Source organism: Boleophthalmus pectinirostris, unplaced genomic scaffold (genome assembly GCF_026225935.1).
Source record: "Boleophthalmus pectinirostris isolate CB_2022bp ecotype Guang Dong unplaced genomic scaffold, ASM2622593v1 HiC_scaffold_9, whole genome shotgun sequence".
Lineage (NCBI taxonomy): Eukaryota > Metazoa > Chordata > Actinopteri > Gobiiformes > Gobiidae > Boleophthalmus > Boleophthalmus pectinirostris.
In genome coordinates, this window is record NW_026571541.1 from 12,232,995 (window position 1) to 12,253,052 (window position 20,058).

Sequence of the window (20,058 nt, forward strand, 5' to 3'; positions counted from 1 at the left end):
TAAAACTCTTGAGGCAGCTGCTGTTCTAATATTGAACTACATAAAACAAAATGCCACGTCCTTTCAGCATTCAAGCCATACTTTGACCTTTATGCTCCTGCCACATACACACTACTGCATATTTTGTATTTTGCTCTGTGAACCGACTGAACCTTCTTTTAGTGTCAGCATTAATAGGAAATCTTTTACTATTTTTGCCCAGAGAGAGATTGTCATTGCTTTGATTCATTTCTAAAAAAAAAAACAACAAAAAAAGGACCAGGATGAAGCAGGTGCAAAAATAATCACACATTCTAGTGTTTGGAAACCCTCCAGAGCTCTGGCCCACCAACACAAAAAGGAGAAAAACAATAACAGTTGGTCAGACTAACCCCCAGTGTGCCCAGATTTTAACTTGATGAAACTTGGAGAACGTCCACTCTTCTGCCCCCAATTTATTCAGGTTAGTTTGTTTGAATACTGATTTCTCCCATAACCAGGACACACCTTAAAACTATGAATAAAATAATTATATCTCTGACAAATTTTTAAAGATGCACTGTGTTACTTTTCCATAGTGGGTCCCATCACCGTTCTTGGAAAGTTCCACAGTGTGACATGAAACAGATCTTCACCTTACATGTGTTCAATTATAGATAAAACAGGCTCAAAAATGCATACTGAAATAGGCATTATAACTGTGAGCGGGGTTGCCTCTCCACAGATCTGACCTGTAGCTTGGCCTGGTTTGGTCTCCATGATGATAGAAAGGTTTAATGCCATACTGTGAAACATTACAGATAAAGCACTAACATCACCATGGAGAAAAACATTTGACGGACCTTCCACTTCCACCACAAAAGTTACACAATGTACGTCTAAGATAGCTGCAGTATTTGGTGACACTTCCAACGTGTTATCTAAAAAATATATTCCTACTATTGTTTCAGATACTTATGTGTGTATATAATATATATTATTGCGATTATCATTAAATGTGACAAATACAAAACAAAAAGAACAAAATATCTACGTAAAACCATTACACCCAAACAAAAGTTATTATATTTTCAAGTAATGGAACCTATAATGGTGGACTGTGCATCTTTGGGCAGATCAGGTATGTTTCAAAATGTATGTTTTTATTATTATTATTATTTCACTATTTCTAGGTAATGCTATACTGTAATAGCCATGCTGGCGCCACCTAGTGCCTCTGCTCAATTTCATTTCTCTCCAGCGACTAGGTCAGGAATTTGAATACACTAGATGGTTTGCAAGAACCCCAGAGGCTGTAAACCGCACACCGGCCAATCAGTGAAGAGTTGAACCAACCCAAGTTGCGATAGACTGTCTACTCTAACTTAATTTCGCAAGTTCACCTCGCAGAAACGACAGTGATCATTGACAGACATGTTCACTCTCTGCTTTGTTTGCTGTTGTGCCAGCAATTATTTGGACACCACTGAGCGTTCCAGTGCATCACATATGGCACAACCAAATAGCAGTGATTGGTTAAATCGCTAATCTTTAAATCTATCGTCGAGCGAACTAATCCTAATGCTGCGAGGTCAGACGGTTTCCATGAAGTGAAACCAGCTGATGAATGAGGCTAATACTGTAGACCATTCCAAGCAAAGCATTAACATCTCCATGGACACAAGCAGACACCAAAAATGTGACCTTTTAGTGCCTTTAATTCAGGGTGGCAAACTTGATGCAAGATTATTCAACTTTAACTTGACCTTAATTTCTCATCCTGGCAATGTTGTGTAGGTGGGAAGTGAGATTGGTAGGTCCTGTTATCATTGTATAGTAGAGCTATGTGTGCGACTTCAGCCTCTGTTTGTGCAATATGTCACAGGGACAAATCCTAATTATGATCATGATTTTAGTCCTTGTTAATAGGCTCCAAAATATGTACCAAAAGGGTCTGCCAGTAGCACCCAGCTTGTTAGAGCAGTTTCCTGTCCTCCTCGCACACCCTGATAGCTCTTTGATTTGATTTCAGCTTCATCTGTGCCATTCCAGCCTGTTCAGTTTGATTGGGATTGTTAATTAAATCAGCAGGATGTGAGGCAAACGAGCACGGCTGCTTTTGGATGGAGAAACCCAGTGATTCTGAGGAGAGCTGGCGACTTGGAGACAGCAAAACTTCATGCAGAAAATTATGATTCAAATTATAGTGGCTCGTTGTCTTGGCTGTAAAGGTTACATTAAAGTTGACACATTTTTTTATTGCCCTTATTAATTGGCAGATGAAATATCGCTTAAAGGTGCACTATAATGTTTCTGCTTGTCTTAATGGACATACTGTTGCTTTGCAGGAATGTTCCACAGTATTAAAAACCTTCCATTTATTCAGTTGAATGTGTTTCTATAGCAAAATACAATGGGATCACCTCTCCATAGATCTGCCTTGTAACTTGGCCGTGTGGGGTCACCGGCGTTTCTCCATGGGAATAGAAGTTTAATTTCATATTGTGGAACATTCGAGGCAAAAACATAACATCTCAAAGGAGTCGAGCAGGTGGCGGACCCTGAAAGTTACATAGTGTAGCGTTAAGAAGCTTTACTCAAATGGACAAAGAAGACTTGTGTGATCGTTACATTCACAGAAATAAATAAAACATACACACTGCTGGATGCAGAATATGTATACATTTTAACATTTAAATTGGTTCGGATCAAAAGAAGTTACTTTTTTTTTGTAGATAGTGTCAAAGTGATCATCAGTCACCGCCATGCATTGCAACAAAGGTCATTCCTCTAGTTTGAATACAAAAATCCACACTTTTGTGCATGTAAAGTTCAGCCAGGTCTTTTGTTGTCTCTTTTTAGTGTTTTTCTGTTCTTTCAGGCTGTGTTGTTGTTTTTCTCCCGCTGGGTTCTGTGGATACCACCTCTCACCAAAAAGCTGCTTGAAGTTTGTCAGAACATTGTTGTTGTTGCTGCTCGTGTGGGCTCCCTGTGAGGCATTTCTAAAACGGACAGAGCCGTGCCAAATGCAGGAATCCTGCCATTTCCACTACAGGGTCTACCATACCCCAAGCTGTTTTGTAAAAAGGAAAAATCTATGATTTGATACTCTTTTATTGAAAGTTCGTTTTGCATAATTGTACTCCAAGGAACAATGTGGGAGGTATATTGTTGAAAATCATGTTTTTGTTTCCATTGCTGTTCATTTAAATATGTACATTTGAATAAAGATCTCATAAAAATGTATATAACATATAATTCTGATTCTGTTCAGAAACTTAAAATATGTTTTTATAAGTTGGCTAGGGTGCTTTCCTCTTGTAGGATAAAGTTCATACATCTGATTCTTGTTAGGGGTACTTCTACAGTAAGATCCATGTATTTAATTATCTAAACATGTGTTCAGTCGTTGCATGCAAAGGGAGCCCCAGATGACTCGTGTTCTTACTGTACTTTGTATCCCCTGTACTTGAAGCTAATATCACTATGGGGGGAAGAAAAAATGTAGGAAATCACTTCTTTTTTTTTTTTTTTATTTCACCTCTATGCTGAGTGACATAATAAGTGTACATTTTCAAAAACAAAAAATATAGTTATGAAAGAATGTATGAAGCTGTAAGTGTATTGTCTCGTGATCAGTTTCTTATCTAGGATAAAATCTTTAAATGTTTTTTTTTTTCTTTGCAAAAAACTGCCAATGGGAAGATTCACTTAAGTCACAATTCGATTCGACTCAACTCCCAATTTTTGATTCTCTTCGATTTTGATAACTTCTTTAAATTAGCATTATTTCTTATCTCAAAGCACAAAATATACTGTTAACATTGAATTAAAAAGGAAAGTCCTTGTTATTAATGCTCAGGACTTTTGTTTGCACGCAATAAATCTCACCATTTCGTGTTCCTACTGTAGATATCCGAAATAATGACTTACAATAAAAATAAATAAATAACTTTCTAAAAAAATGCTTGCCAGTTGTTGTAATTAAACTGAACTGGATCCATAGCAATTGGCCGCTGTGAATAAATATTTAGCTTAATGATTTAGGCTACAATCATTAAAAAAATATTGTGTCTCATGAGGAGCATGTGATTTATGATATGCTACTTAAAAGCTATTAGATATAAACATCTCCGCCAAATCTTTCCGTTTTCTGCATTTACTGTTTATTGCATTTATCCCTACAAGAAACCTGTACTTTTCAAGCAGACAAGTAGTTTAATTGTTGAAATCCTGACATTTTACCGTAGAATTCCTCTGCCTTACCTTTGCCCGTCTGTTTGAGTATTCTGTGAAAAGGTTGAGTCCGTACAGAATGGCATTCAGAAACAAGGGCGATAATGTTCACTTACAGAAACACTCTGAGACGACAGCTCATTCCAGTGGGGTCATCTTCCAAATGAAGGCCTCATCTTCTGTTCCATCTTCCCCAAATTTCAGCTTTGATTTCGAAGAGTGCCATTTATCTCGTATTGCTGTATAATCCATTCTGAGCCGCAGCTAAGATGAGACCAAGCCTGTTATCATCCGAATCTGAAGCAAAAGTGAAATTATACCCCCCGAAAATGTCAGAGTTGAGCTATTTGATAACTTTAAATGGGTTTTACTTTGAATAATGTGCCTGAGTTCACTCCATTATCTCAGTGAAATACATCAACAAGGACAGTGTGAGGGGAGAGCATTCGCCAGGAGCAGATGTGCAGCAGCTCCTCTGAAACTCAGGGAGAATAGTCGAGCTTTTTTTTTTTAATGCACCTCATGGTTTGGTAATCTTAAAACATCATAAAATATCAGATTTATTTCAGAGAGTTTGTCAAGGTTCATGAGTTTTTATACTAAACTGCTGGATGTGAGAGAAATGAGACTTTGAGCATATGCTACCAATTCCGTTATTATATTGTCATGACAAGCCTTCAGTTAGGATTTTTTTGTGCCAGTACTTGAGCAATGTTTTTGAGCAACTGGTTTGTGGAAAGACACTTTGAGGGCTGTGCAATAAAGGGGAGGCACTAGTAATGCTATGTCTTCATATAAAAAAAGGCCTTGAAATTTGTAATATGGACCAACTTATTGTTTAAAAAAAAACACAACACAAAGAATTAATAAAGTATGATTTTCCATTTAAGTGTTTGGAGCCATATAACAGAATAATGTTCATACATGTCATGAAATACCATTGGTTTGCAGTAAAAAAAAAAATAAAAAAGTTTCTATCTAATAATTTCTTGAAAATTTGTGATGTCATTGAACTTTCTTCTGGACATATCTGGGTGAGAACGAAATAGAGCAGTGTTTCCCAAACTTTTTTTCTAGGAACCCATATTATAAAAGTCACAAACCTTTGCGACCCATATCATTAGACATTATTCATAAATCACAAAATAAAGGTGGATTTGACCATTATTGAACATTAATGAGGATATTTTATTGTTGACTGTGTGACTGTGTCTCTGAACAATTAGTATTACTCAAGTTTTAAACAATGAAAAACTGTAATTGAACCAGCAATAAAACGTATCCATAAGTCGCCTCTTTGGTCATTAAATGTAGCCCATTTATTTTTCTTTTCAACATTTGTTACGACCCAGCTCGTTGGGGTGAGGGAAGTAACAAAAATAAAACCAAGATTTAAAATGGAATAAATTAAATAATGTTTAATTAACAGGAATGTAAAGGTAAATTAACAAAAGACTAAAATATACAGAAAATAACCTATCTAAGAAACAGAACAACAGAATAAACAGAGTTTTTGTGCCAGAAAAGGGGTCACGCAGGCTTACACAAAACGAGTGGTAAAACTTAGGGACACACACTAAACCAAAACACAGGTTTTCCAAATTAAACCACATAAACCCACAAACAGAATCGAGTGACCAAATCAAAAAAGGCACAAAACAGAACTAAACTAACACACAAACAAACACTAAATGGCAGACTGGCCACCAAGGCCAGCAGCCCCGAACAGGTGCTGGCAGTCTCCTTAAATAGGGGGAGGTGGCTGCAGGTGAGGTGGGCGTAGACTTGCCCCACCAATCACAGACCAGGGCTCCTGCAGCAGGAATCAAGAGAACTTGGCAAAAATCACACAAACAAATTAGAACCAAGGCCTGGGGCGGTAACAACATTCAACTGAACGAGCAATATTGGAACAAAATAGACACTAGCTCTCTCGTGTGTCAGAACTGGATATTCAGATCTACATGCAGATCGTGACAAGGCGACCCAAAAAAAAATCTCTTGCGACCCAGTCTTTGGGAAACAATAGAGAACTCGAGTCTTTGTGGAATTGTCTTTATGGAGTTGGGCTTGAGAAAAGAGAAGAGTAGATCAGGTAGAAGGAGAAAGAGAGCATGGGGCAGTCCCACACTGGGTTTTAATACCGGCAGTACACAGGTCATCAACACATACATAATGAGGTGAGGACTGGACAGTGAGGGGATGCACCTGAGAGAGGAACGTCAGTTTCAATGCAAAAGTACTGACTGAAACAGATAATTATAACAGTAAATATGTTCATTGACATGTTAAAATGAATTATGCTACTACAAATGCTTCCAAATCATTTAAGGGTTTGGTGAAATTGGTGTTAAGGATAAATTTACATCAATCAAAACTAGTCTATGTGTTTGTGTTTCGACAAAGAAAATCCCACAAGAGTATATACTGTTTAATAGTTGAATGAAGGGGTGGGCGATATCTCGATATTTTAAATATATCGAGATATTTTTTAAACTCAATATGAATTCTGACATATCGTATATATCGATATAATGCTGATATTCAATTTTGGTTTCGCCGCTTTGCTTGTTTGCCTTCTCTGTCGTCGCCTCTGCGCACCTCCGCCTCCCTGATTCTGCTGCTTGTGTCTCATTCACTCCTCACTATCGCCGTGAACGCCGAAAGTTGGTGCCAGTGAAAAACTTCAAGCACAACGAACCTTTTCCACCATTTACAGACAAAACCATCAGCAGCACATCCTCATATTCCACCGAGTCGCGTCCTTTAGCCCAAAAGAAGCTGAACCGCATGAAATGCACCAGAAGTGCGCTGTTTATGCAAATGAGCCATGCACTCTTATGTTTTGTTTCTGTAAAACGTAAACACATGCGCAAAACTGCATTAAACACATTATTATTTCAAACGGGCTGATGTGGCTCTATAGTCGTTATGCTTTATATATTGTAAAATTTAGCAATGTAAAGTTTATTTATGCAGATTTTAATTAATAATCAGTGTCACTTGTACAATAGTGTTTGGAAACGCTGGGTTGGATCTGCAGTAGATTGTGGGAAACCTCATAGCTCCTTACTGCTGGATAGGAACATGGATTATGATTATGGTCTGGATAACAGAGTTAATGCAAAGATGAGCTTGTGTTGAGTTGTTTTATTTATGAATGAAAAGAAGGAAATATGTGTTATTTCTTTTATTTTACAGTTAAATTATTATTTATGTAATTAGGGTCTTTTTGTAATCTTAAATGTTCCTATATGAACTGCCGACCTCTTACACTTCAATAAAAAAATAAAAAAAAGACCTTGTGGAATTTGGCATATTTCTTTTTGCAGTTTTTCAGTTTTAGGGGTTTTCCTGTACAGATATCGAGATATATATCGTATATCGAGATATAGCAAAATATATCGACATATATTTTTTGATCCATATCGCCCAGCCCTAGTTGAATGGATATCTGCTTCATCCATTTTCCATAGACATGTCTGCCATTCTGTTTCCAGCTCCTGTTTCATTTACAACAAAATACTGCATATTTTAAAAGTGTTTATATTTGTATTTGCACATGACTCCTCTAAATCGGTATTTGAATATTCAGTCTTACTAAACAGACCCGAACGAGCGGCGCGTCTTTGTCCCTGTGAGGTGAAGAGGGCTTTCGAAGGCGTTCAAGTGTGTTGTTTTCATCATAATAACCCCTCACACATGCATCATTACATCCAAGCACAGAATGGAGTGTTTGGAGGTCGCATGTTCAAGTGGGACGCAGTTTACATGCCGCTGTCTCACCGCTGATTCTTCATCTCCACAGATCAAACTGTTGAAATAATATGGATAACCTTTCCGACCTCGTGTCTTAAAGTATCACAGTTATAGAGCAGACCTTTTGAATGTGAAGAGCTATAAAGTATTCTGTTCATTATCTCCTTATAAGAGTTCACATGGACCAAACTGTTGATACTTAAATCTGTATGTATATAATTTTATTTAGTGAAAGCACAGAGGTCATCTTTTTTATTCCGAGTGTCAGACCTTTTGTTAGTTTCAAGTAATAAATTGCAAATAATAACTGAGCTTTTAATAGTTCTTGTAAATTAAGTATTTGCTCACACTTTATCAAGCCTAACGGTTTATTAAGAATTATTCAGGCTTAATTAGGCCTACTGACACTGTTTCTGATCCATGTTATAATGCCGTTTCTTCATCAAAAACATATCTAAAGGTGTGTTTTGTTTCATTCACATGTTTAACGCAGAAACCCTGCATATTTAAAGTTCTTCTCTCAAACAGAAAACACTTTATTTCAGCTTGTGACGTCATGTGGCAATACAGGAAGTGCTTTGTTGTGGTTTTAAACTCCATATATCTACTTTTTGCAATTAAAGAGATCCTTGTGTCATTATTTGTGACCAAAATGAAAATAAAAAGGATAACGATTCGTTTGTGGCACAAAAGTCCGGCATCGCAGTTTAAGTCACGGAAACAGGAAACGACCGTTATTCGTTTTTTCCATTATTTATTGAAACACAAAATCTAAAACTGAAAAAATGAATCCTTATCTGTTTATTTCATTTGGGTTTTGGAGACAGATAATGAAGAAAATAGTTGTTTTTTTCATTTTCTTATGTTTGGTTTTAAATTAAAAAAAACGAATGAACGAATGATACATGGATTCTTGTGCCAGATTGAATCTAATCAAGCTATTATAATGAATAATTGTATGCAGTCAGATGTATAAGAGCTCTTGCATTGTATTTGTATTGTTTCTATTTATTTTATTATTGTAAAAAATGTACAAACTCTAAAAAACAACAACAAAAAAACATATATCTTCACTATGCTTTCACATTTGGATAATTTTAGCCCTGGATTTGTTGCCAATCTCTCCTGAACAAAAGGTAATCTGTTAACTTGAAAACTGCCATTTCATGACATCACAAGAGCAATTTGAGCTTGAGATGTAGACAGACTATGAATAAAAGATTACTCAAACATGTGTGAATGAAACAAAACACAACCCTGGGTATGTTTTTGATGAGGTAACAGCATTATAACATGGCTTAAAGCTCACACAAGTTTATTTTGCGTAATATAGGAGCTTTAATTAATAACCTAATCTCTAACTCTTTAAATAAATAGTTGGACGCATTTGCAATAAACTTTTTTTTTGCTATTAATTTCTTTGTTTATGCTTTATTGAGGCTAAATAAGGTGTGGTTATTACAAACTGGCACTGCACAAAGTTTTAAACACCCAATACCTGCATACTGTTCAAATCTCAATCTTTTCCACGCAAATGTGAAATAATCTTGAGGTCATATCCTGAGTTGGTTTTCATCACTTGCCAAGTTTTATTCCAATATGCCACTTACATCTTGATGCTTTCGAACAATCACTATAATTATGAAAAGTGACTTTCAAATGACATTTAATATGTTGTGATGAAAGCGGGGCATTTCAGTGTGTGACAGGAGCAGATTAGGACTGACGGATGAAAGCAAACATATCCTGTTTCTAAACATAGTGGCACAAGTTTATTAAAACCAAAACTTTCTGATGGATTTGTTGTAAAGGTTATGAATTTGTGGGTGATGAGTAGCAGTGAGTGTGAATACTCAAGTGAGCTATTAGAGATCATCCAGTATGTTCTCTGTTGCCAAGTGCTGCAAAGGCTATTCTTGGTCATTGTAGTGTTTGTTGTGGACCTTTAGGACTACGTAATGTTTCTGGTGGGAAATATGCAACCTGTTAGTTTCTCTGAAGATGTTATTACATTATCTGGAATACTTTGCAGCTGATGTCATCAACATTCACTGGGGGTGTGATGCTAACTGAAGGTACTACTCTGTGACTCAATTTAGATTTTAATCTGAGTTTTGTTTTAACACAATCTGATGTGACAGTGCTGACTTACTTGGAACTACAACAGATGAGCTGATTTGTGCTGTTAACAAGTTGACACATAAAATTACTGTCACAACCTCGCTACCATTAGCCAAGTTTTTCATTTAGTCACTCTCACCTTTTTGTTGAAAAACAAACACCGCAACAGAACCAGGAACACTCATATTGATCACAGGTTCCTGAAAATTAGCATTTTTATTTTTTTTCTCCCTTTTTTCAGCTATCTTACAACATTTTTTGGCTGTATTTGCCAGTGTGTGCATTGTAATTACATGTAGAGCACCCCCCACATGAAAACTATGAATAGCAGTAAAATAGTCTATCTTGCTTTAATTTATTTACAGTTGCCTTAATTGTTAAAAATACAGTGATCTGTAGCTTGTCTGCATGGAGATTGCAAGTTTAATGCCATACTACAGAACTTTCCAGACAAAGCAATAACATCTCCACAGAAACCAGCAGGTTGTGAACCTCTAGAAAAGTTACATAGAGCAAGTCCGGAGTTAACTGTTCTAAAATGGGGTTATCTCTGCAGTTTTGAAGCGTAGTGAAACCAGTTATTCATCATGAAACCAGAGTTCTGGAGAAACAAAAACAGTGACATGGCAACAGGAGAAATTCAATTTGGCAACTGGACAAAAGTTTATTTTGGTCAAATATGTTTCGCTGCTCATCCAAGCTGCTTCTTCAGTTCTGTTCAAAATACTGGTGGACACTGCCTTATATCTGCCTTATACAGTATCTGCCCCTCTCGAAAAGAGGCTATGTTTGTTAAGAAAGCGAATCTTTCCTTGAACAGAAATGGAGGATTCGGACATTATTTGTCTCCTATTTATAACTCTGTCCTCAAACCGAAATCAAAACAAACAAGAAAACAATAGGGTTATCCAGGCCAGGCCCAGAGGTGTGAAAGCTCCATTATGACCCTGAATAATATTCACAATCAGTGAAAGTTCAATATACCTCACTAACAGAAACTGTAAACAAGTAGATGTGTTAGTTTTAGAGTAATTTCATTGTAGTTAGCTCCTCCCTTCAGACAGATATAAGGAAGTGTCCCTCAGCATCTGACCAGAACTGAAGAAGCAGCTTGGATGAGCTGTGAAACGTATTCAACCAAATAAACTTTTGTCCAGTCAACAAATTGAATTTCTCCTGTTGCCATGGATTCTACCTGGACGACTTTGGGATTTTGCAGACAAAACAGTGCCACAAAAACAACATTACCAGTGACTTGAGTCTTTAAATAAAATGCTAGAAAATGATTTGATTAAAGCAACACTGTGTAACTTTCTAGAGGTGGCACGTCGCCTGGACAAAGAGTGAAAACCACACTTTCTCCATGGATATAGATTATAGGTTTTATGCCATACTGTGGAATATTATACCCAAAGGAACAACATATCCATGGAAACAAGGAGGTTGAGAAATTCCTCCAGATAAAGTAAGAGTCAGGTTTGTGGAGATGCAAGCCAGCTCACAGTAAGGACACATGTTTTCCTAGGTTTTTCAGTGCAGTAAAAACATCAGAATGAAAGAAAAACAAAATAACAACATGCTTTTATTTCAGTCAGTTTTTTTGGTTAAAAAGTTACGCAGTGGGTCTTAGAATTCATTTGCACATTTCATTTGAGCATGCACTGATAAGGATGCATATTGCTGATTAGTTATTCATTACAACAAACCTATCTTGATTTGGTATTATTTGCGTCGGTGAAACCTTTCTACCGTTAGATCAATATAGCAATTTCAAATAAACAAAATGTAAAATAATAATCAGCCATATATTATAATGGGAAATGTGAAATATGTCTCCTCAAATGTTTTGTTTATTTGCATCGCTTTCTCCGCTCCTAGTTTTGTTTTACTAAATGCGTTCCGGTCGTCTTATTGACATTTTGAATGGCAGAACACCTTAAAGTGCTAAAAAGAGAGACAGAGAGAGGGGGAGGCGAGACGCGTCAATCTGAGTTTTGTAACATTTACTCTGAACTGTTTTCTGTCTGGTTGTTTCCGAAAGACTAAACAAGGATGTCCAAACTGGTTCCAAGGATGCGCTGACAGAGTTTGTGGACTGTGCAGATAAAGAGGAGAGAAGGATAGAGGACATGACAAAGGCACTTAATATTGGACTTAGACAGAGAAACAAAGAGCTGGAGAGGGAACAGATAAGCTCCAAACAGCAGGAGAGGAGTCGTACTGTGCACCCAGACAGAGGAGAGCAGATTCTGAATCACACTGTGGGATCCCTCATAGGAAACATGCCCTTTGACCTCATTCCAGTTGGTGGTAGAAGATATTTATTGTGTTTGTGCTCTGAGGTTACATCTTGCATTAATAAAACATATGCCTGTCCCTGGAATGAATTTTTATGATACACTTATACTGCAGACTATTGGGAATGTGTAATATATGCCTTCTCTGTGTTTCCCCTTCATGGATTTGATCGTTTTCATATTTATTGAAAACATTGTGCATGATTTTCCACGATGCTACAGTCTGTGATTACATGCGGGTTTACAAGACAATAATTTATTCATGGACAAACCGCTTCTGTAGAATTGCAGGAAAGTATTCAAGGACACATATTATGCAAAATTGAGCTTTCAACCGTGTTATAACATTGTTCACTCATCAAAAACATAACCACAGTTGTATTTCACTTCATCAAAGTGTGTATGAATATTCTCAGGATTGTTGCATCACAGGTAGAAACAGACATTTTTTTAAGTCCATCAAACACAGGCACCCTCATTATAAGCATTTCATTTAGCTTGATTCATCAGCTGGTTTCACTTTGTGGAAACTGTCTGATCTCGCAGCATTAGGATTCGTTCTCTCGACGGTAGGCGGGTATTTTTGTTATTTAACCAATCGCTGCTTTTTTTTTTTGGTCGTGATGTATGTAATGCGCCAAATCCAGTAGGAACAAGGGCAATAATGTCATTCCCCTTTATAAAATTCACCAAACGTTCTCTTTTTTTCTGGTTTTAAATCCTCGATCTTGGGAATCGTTGCCAACACAGAATGTATGGCTTCGTCTACATCCATCTCGACCACTTTGTTTACTGTTATGCTGTACCACAAAAAGAAACCAGACAGGTGCTTGAGTTTGACGTCGTAGCTTCACAGCTCTTTGCTGATTGGCCGGTGCGCAGTCTACAAGTTCCAGGGTTCTTGCAAACCACCTAGTGCAGACATGTCAAACTCAGGGCGGGGACCAAATTTGGCCTGCGATATATTATTATAGTTGGCCTCCAAGGTTATATCAAATATGTATTAGAGCTGCCCGCTGGCTACAGATAGACTATAGAGACATTATTTATTTAAAATGTCATTATTTTATACTTGTTCTGGATTCAATGTTTAAGCAAAACTAATATTAAACATATATTTTAATAAGTAAAGGTTTAACATTACATATCTCGAAAGAAGAGAAAACATGCAGATGTTGAAATTTTTCAATAAATATTTAGTTTGGTGTACAACTTTGTCCCAGTTTTTAATTTTGGCCCTCTGTGAATTTGAGTTCGAAACCCCTGATCTAGTGTATTCTGATTCATGACCTAGTCGCTGGAGAGAAATGAAATTGAGTGGAGGCACTAGGTGGCGTCGGCCTGACTAGCGTTCATTTCTGCTGCATGCTAATATTATCATGTCACATCCTTAATTAGACATCATCATTTTTCCCCATAGTAATTCCCCCTAGATCCCTACTCCAGATTGCGATATGGGGAGCGCCCAAGCTAGAAAATAATGGTTTTACAATGCTCATTATTTTAAATTAAAATCAAAGACATTAAAAGTGCAAATAATGCATAAGATGTGTCCTTTAACATTATACTAAAAATCCTCTCGATGTGTATTATCTTTCTCACTCTGATGTTGTTACTGGAAGCACTTTCTTTTCCCTTCAATCCTGACCTTGCAAAGTCAATTGGAGGTTGTAGCAGCTTCTTTTCTTTTCTATATTTTCCCCCATTCTCTCCAGCTAAAAGTCACACCCATCTCCAGACTCTTCACCTGTAACTTCAGCGTTTGTTGTTTGTTTTTCATTCTCCTTCTCAAAAACCCCTACCAGTAGACATGTTGTGTGCACGAGCTCTGATGTTGAAAAACCTTTGCCCTGGGATACATTTCTCAGCTGGCAGGTACACACTTGGCAGGACTACTTTTTACTATAAAACAAATCTGATAAATATTTTTGAATTGAAAAGACAAGGACCTCTCAAACAAATTGAATTCAATCTGTGTCTATAATGCACTGCTGGTTTTGAATTACTCTGCAATTACACTTTTAGAATTTGTATTAACAATCTGCCTCTCTCCCTCTCTTTTTTTTTTTTTTCTCTTTTGTGTGCTGTCTCCGGACCTGCTTTACCCATCGTCTCAATGTCATCTTCAAATGTCAGGTATGTTCTATATTTAATTATCAAAATGTAAGCCTGTCACCATAATTGCCCTATGGCCTTATCGTTCAAAATATGATAAATGAAACAATATTTTCGGGGGTCAATATTTATTGTGGGAACTATTTTTTGCATTAATGGGAAACGTTATGTTATTTTTCTTGTTCTGTGATTAAGTTTGAAAGGTAGAAGTTTAAATAAATCACTTCTATGACTCATTATAGACCCAAGGTAACTACTAGTGTTGCCTTCTGCTGTTTGTTTATAGCAGTTAATATTTTTAACCATATTAACATTAACATTTAGAATTATTTTTGGAAGCTAATTATAGTAAACAAATTATTTCCAATGTTATGGCTTATTGTCTACATCAGGGGGTGTCAAACTCAAATTCACAGAGGGCCAACATTAAAAACGGACTAAGTTGTGGGCCAAACTAAATATTTACTGAAAAATTTCAACAACATTTGCATGTTTTCTCTTCTCTTGAGATATGTAATGTTAAACCTTTTCTTATTATTATTATTATTATTAACAATAGTTTTGCTTAAACATTGAATCCAGAACAAGCATAATATAAAATAATAACAACATTTTAAATAAGTAATGTCTCTATAACCTATCTATAGCCGGCGTACCAGCTCTAATATATATTTGATATGATCTCGCGGGCCAAATGTAATTGTAACTCGGGCCAAATTTGACCCCTAGGCCTGAGTTTCACATGTCTGGTTTATATTGTCTTCAGCAATAAATCATACTTTAACGGTGCATTGTGTAACTTTTTTGGTGGACGGTCTACCACCTGCTTTTCCCTGTGGAGATGTTATTCCTGAAATGTTTCACAGTATGACATTAAACCTTTTGTATCTACATGGAGACCGAACCAAGCAAAGTTACAGGTCAGATCTGTGGTCAAATGCCTGTTTTTCTAGGTATTTGAGCTATAAAACCATCTATAATTGAAAACATGTAAGGTTGAGCTGTTTAATATCATACCATGTAACATTCCAGGCAGAGCAATAACATATCTATAGAAACAAGACAGTGATAGTCCTCCAACCGTAAAGTTACACAGTGCACTGTTAAAATGTGACATCAAAATGTGCTCAAATTTGCATGACTGAACTATTGCTGTATGGTAGCTGATGGAAGGTGACAAGGGGCTAGTGACTTTGGTTCAAGATTACAGCTCATTACCAATAACACTGTCTGAACTATGTGAGAAAATGTTTTATTTTCTTGTTTTGGTCTGATTTTTTTTTCCCTTGAGTATTTTTCATCATCCAATTAATCTGAGTTAACCATAAAGTGACAACAGGAAATCACACTGGCTTCTATTCCAGTCTGTGCCTTCACTAGATTTCTGTGCCCACCCCTTGCAGAGAGCTCCATATGCCCAGACATGGTGTGATAAACTCAAGTTAATGATTTTTCCCCCTTAAAACCTACTTTAAATGTTGCACGCCATAGCTGCCATTATTCAAAAGTGACATTTCGTATCGTGTTATGTACATGCATAAAAAATGGCCTCAACCAGGTCTTGTAGGTTTAATTCTAGGATAACGGATGGTATGTGTCTTCTATCTCTCCTACTTCCTCACGCATCAAATCGATAAGTTTCGAAAACAGTATTTATGGTGCTTTAACGCAATGATGAGATAAAGTGTCTAGATCAACAATAAATCAAGAAAACTGCTGTTAGGCTCTCCTCTAAATCCAACACTTTTGAAATCAATAGAGCAGCATTAGAGGCTTTCACTGTTATTGCTCCTCACATGGCTGTTTGTTGATTTAGGAAACACGAATGAAAAATTAATCAGTAGCAGCTCAGTAGATCATGTATATGTTGGCCGATAATGCTCAAAATTGACTCTTGTGAGCTTTAAGCCATTTTAAAATCTCGTTACCTCATCAAAGTGTTTTTTGTTTGTTTGTTTGTTTGTTTTTAATTCACACATGCTTGAGTAATCCTTTATTATTGTCTACATCTCCAAATCTCAAAATGTTCCCCCTTGTGATGTCATGAAGTGGTAGTTTTTAAGTTCACAGCTCAATCAATCAATCAAACTTTATTTACAGAGTGTTTTTCATATAAAAAATGCAACACAGAACACTTTACATTGAGAACTAAGCAAAACGGGTAGGTCTTGAGATTACTATCTGTCACATAACTATCTTTTTTACAACTTACTATCTGGAATTTGGAAAATATACTAACTGTCTGGAATCTGGGACATTAACTATCTGAAACCAGTACACAAAGACAAAAATAAACTCCTCCGCAACATCAGCACATACAACAAAAACACAGTACAGACAATCGACAAGACTAGCAACTGAGGAGGAGAGGGAATTGGAGTCGACCCCAAAATATAGACAGACAGCCTCTAGATCCTGCAGCCAGGGGGCGCTGGATACAACAGACCCACAAGCCAATTCTGGGTGGGGCAAAAGCTGCGAGGGTGTAGAGAAAGTTGGGGAGGAGGAGAGCCCTCCTCCTGCTCCAGTCTCTCTCGGACAAGTTGAAGATCAGCCGACCTTGGCCAAGGCCGGCGCTGGCTGGGGGAGGCCAGTAGATAAGATTCATCATGTTTTGGTTTTGGGTGGAGCAGCTGCACTCTTTTCACAACAGCTTTGATTGTCTCTTGGTCTCAAGGTCCACACACCACCCTTTGTAAAGCTTCAAGTCTCTCAGAGATGTTATCCATACTGCGCTCCAAGACCAAAATCCCATCCATTCTGCAATCAACGACCGTTAACTTTGCCATTATGTTTTCCCACATGCGGCGCGAGGCAGCCCAACCTTCCACAATACAGCTCATATTCATAGTTATGAGTTCACAGCTTTATGTCCCCTTTCAATTAGACCAGGCAGCCAAGCAGCCACAGCTACCTTTTCCTGTCTGTTCCTTATATATTGGCAATTCCAGGGCCACAATCATCCAAATGATTCTATTGAAGGTGTATGGAGTTTTAAAACACTTTGGAGCACTTCCTGTATAAAACATGGCATCACAAGCTGGAACAGAAGAGAAGAACTTATCTTAAATATACAGCATTTGTGTGTTAAAGTGTGAATGAAACAAAACACAACTCTGGATATGTTTTTGATGAGAAAATAGCATAATACGGGCCCTATTAAATTATCACAATTACTGTAGTTTTGTTAAGAAACATACTTTGTAGGTTAATATGGCCCTTACTATGTTGGTATGTTGGCTATTGGTTTGTGCTTCTTTGTTCTTAGGGGCTACTGTGTCTTTTTGGCCAGGCTGGCGCTACCTAGTGCCTCTGCTCAATTTCGTTTCTCTCCAGCGATTAGGTCAGGAATCAGAATACACTAGATGGTTTGCAAGAACCCCGTAAGCTGACGAGATGGTCGAGATGGATGTTAACAAAGCCATACATTCTGTGTTGCCAACGATTCCCGAAATCGAGGATTTAAAGCCGGAACAAAGAGAATGTTTGAATTATATCAAGGGGAAAGACGTTATTGCCCTTCTTCCTATGAGATTTGGGGCATTACATAGACCAAATAGCAGCAATTGGTTAAATAAAAAAAGTACCCGCCTACCGTCAAGTGAACAAATCCTAAGGTCAGATGGTTACCATGAAGTGAAACTGGCTGATGAATCAGGCTAGCGTCTTGTTGGAATATCTTTTAAATTGAAGAAACCTATGCAGAACTATAGGACTGCCTGAAATCTATAACTTATTGATGCTGGCTAAAATCTGCAAGTTGCTCTGTCCAAATATTGACAGTGACAGACAGTTTGAATGAGATGAATCCAAACCCAGCGCACTTCATCTGGGCTCAGCTGTTGCATACAAACTCATAATGATCGAGATGTGAGAGACTAAATGAATTAAATTTTCAATTCTGTGATAGAGAAGATGGGGGATAAGGAAGGATATTTCTTGTCTGTGATGGGGAATTGGAGATGTCTGAAGATGACAGGAGATAAACTCTGAGGATCTGGGCTCGTGTGCAGAAAGAGATTTACTAAGTAGACTTTGATTCTGCCGGATATTCATTGACAATCACCAAATGCTTCCACTATTTCTAAATGGAAATTAATTAAGTGATTTATTCGGGGATTAGCATTTGTTTACAAAGGGAATAATAAATTACGTCGGAGAAAAAGTGTTCAACAGATGTTTCTTAGTTACAGCTTGGATGAATAATGGTCTCGTCAGGCAGGTGTTTAAGTAGCTGCTTCCTGGGGATTGGAGGAGAGGAAGGCAGAGAGGGAGGAAAAGAGAGAGTGGGAGAGCAAAACACAGAGAGAGAATTGGAGAGGAAGAGCGCAAGGGAGTGAGAGGGAGAAAGATAAAAAGAGAGAACGGGAGAGAGGAAGAGAGAGCGGAAGAGGGAGAAAGAAGGTGACAGAGAGGTGGAGGAGGAGAGGGAATGATGGAGAGCGAGAACGTCCTATCAAACAGAAGGGGGGATAGAGAGAAAGAAAGAGAGAGATAGAGACAGATTAACAAAGCTCTGTGTCAGATTGTGAGACCTTGTGGATCAGACCTTAGATTTGTGGAAATGAAAAATACCTGTAAAGCTTTGGGATTTTGAGGATTCTGATGATAATAGGACTGTAAAATAAATCAAAATTGCAATTTGAACTATTGCAATTATCAGTGATCAAAGGCTGCAAGTATCTAGGGTTAGGTGCATGTTTTTAAAAGTGTGATGGTCTTGAGGTTTAGACTTTAAGGCTAGAATAAGGTTAGACTGTAAAAGTGGTGACACAGGATCAAGTCTTTGCCGGCACACGGTTTTTCTGTGTGGAGTTTCATTTTCAGTGTTGTTTGCTCATAGCTCCACAACAGTATCATGAGTAATACTCCCACAGTATTCATAGATTCTGTATTTATGAATGTTCTTGTTCTGCTTTATGTTTTGTTGCCCATGTGCATTTTCCTGATCTTTTCTTCCTCACATCTTGTTCTACTTTTATGTGACATTATATTTTCTTTACATTCTTTACAACATTAACACTAAAAAGTGATGTGATGTCACATTTCTGAGCTTTATGTAAACAAAAATCTAAGATTGAAGGTTCATTCTAAAGGAATTCCACTTATGAATACCAGAGGGCATCTTTTTTGTTCACTTTTCTATATCACGGTTGTAAAAAAAAAAATCTCTCTCATTGATAATTAAATCCATATAATTAATCAATTTGCAAAGCTCAATGAGTTTTTGGAATATAGACCAAGACTTATTCTTGTTACAGCAGATATAGACAGGGCCTAGGCCTGCCCTGGCCTGAGACCAACAGCCTCTCTTAACCAGCAGTATGTCCCTACTCCATTTGCCCCGAGTCTCTGCCCAAGTATCTGCCCCAGAGCATCTGAGCTCTGAGTATTTATACAGAAATAAAACTTACATACATGTCAAAGAGTGACTTTTGTTTCAGAGGCTGGTGTTAAGCAACTTAACATACATTTGAAGACAGCTAAGACAACACAGCATTTTCTGTGGGTGGAGACATTTGTGTCTGCTGAGCCTTTACACATGCTAATGACTAGTCTATTCTCAGGTAGA